The 1,429-nt window shown below is 35.8% G+C and overlaps 1 protein-coding gene across 1 annotated transcript in view; it reads left to right on the forward strand.

The window, feature by feature from the left end:
- RAB20 (RAB20, member RAS oncogene family) overlaps positions 1 to 1,429 on the forward strand; it is a 37,070-nt gene that overhangs the window by 15,243 nt on the left and 20,398 nt on the right. The gene's annotated exons all lie outside the window — the stretch shown is intronic.

The raw sequence follows: 1,429 nt of genomic DNA on the forward strand, positions 1-1,429 counted from the left end.
GAAAAAAAAAAAAAAAAAAAAAAAAAAAAAAAAAAAAAATGGGAAAAAGACCTGACTAGACATTTCTCAAAAGAAGACATACAAGGGTTAATGGGTGTATGAAAAAATGCTCAAAATTACTAATCAGGGAAATGCAAACTAAAACCACAGTGAGATATCACCTTACACCTGTTAGAATGGCTGTTATCAAAAAGACAAAAGATAAATGCTGGTGAGGATGTGAAGAAAAGAGAACCCCTGGACACTGTTGGTGGGAATGTAAATTGGAAGAGCCATTATGGAAAACAATAGGGAAGTTCCTCAAAAAATTAAAAATAGAACTACCACATGATCCAGCAATCCTGCTCCTGGGTGTATATCTGAAGGAAATGAAATCAGAATCTCAAAGAGATGTCTGCACTGTGTTCACTGCAGCACTATTCACAATGGCTAAGATATGGGACCAACCTAACTGTCATTGATGAGTGAATAGATAGAGAAATATGTCACACACACACACNTAGAAATACATTTAACCAAGGAGCTGAGAGATCTATCTATACACTGAAAACATCGATGAAAGAAATAGAAGACACAAATAAGTGAAAGAGATCCTATGTTTATGGAGTGAAAGAGTTAGTATTGCTGAAATGGCCATACTACCCGAAGTGATCTACAGAGTGCCAGTGCAATCCTTATCAAAATCCCAATGGCATTTTTCACAGAAATATAAAAAAAACAGTCAAAATTTACAGGGAACAACAAAAGACCCAGAATGGCCACAGCAATTTTGAGCAAGAAGAATAAATCTGGAGGCATCATACTACCTGATTTCAAAATATACTACAAAGCAATAGTAATTAAAATAGCACGGTACTGGCATAAAAACAGACACATGGGCACACGGAATAAGATAGCCCAGAAATAAATCCATGCATTTGCAGTCAGTTGACCTTTGACAGAGTTTCCAGGAACACACAATGGGGAAAGGACAATCTTTTTAATAAACGATATTGGAAAAACTGGATATCCACATGCAAAAGAATGAAACTGGACCCTTATCTCACACCATATACAAAAACCAACTCAAAATGGGTCAAAGTCTTAAATGGAAGAAAGAACTGAAACTGTAAAACTACTAGAAGAAAACAAAAGAAAAAAGCTTCCTGATATTAGTCTGGGTAATGATTTTTTGGATATGACTCCAAAAGCACAGACAACAAAAGCAAAAATAGACAAATGGGATTGCATCAAACTAAAAAGCTTTTGCAGAGCAAAGGAAAAATCAGCAGTGTGAAGAGACAAACTATGGAATGGGAGAAAAATGTTTGGAAAGCATACATCCGATAAGGGGTTAACATCCAAAATATATAAGGAATTCAAATAACTCAAAAGCAAGGAAACAAGTAACTGTATTAAAAAATGGGAAAAAGGGGGCCGGCCCGGTGGC

The sequence above is a fragment of the Galeopterus variegatus genome, unplaced genomic scaffold, assembly GCF_000696425.1.
Source record: "Galeopterus variegatus unplaced genomic scaffold, G_variegatus-3.0.2 Scaffold187, whole genome shotgun sequence".
Taxonomy (NCBI): Eukaryota; Metazoa; Chordata; class Mammalia; order Dermoptera; family Cynocephalidae; genus Galeopterus; species Galeopterus variegatus.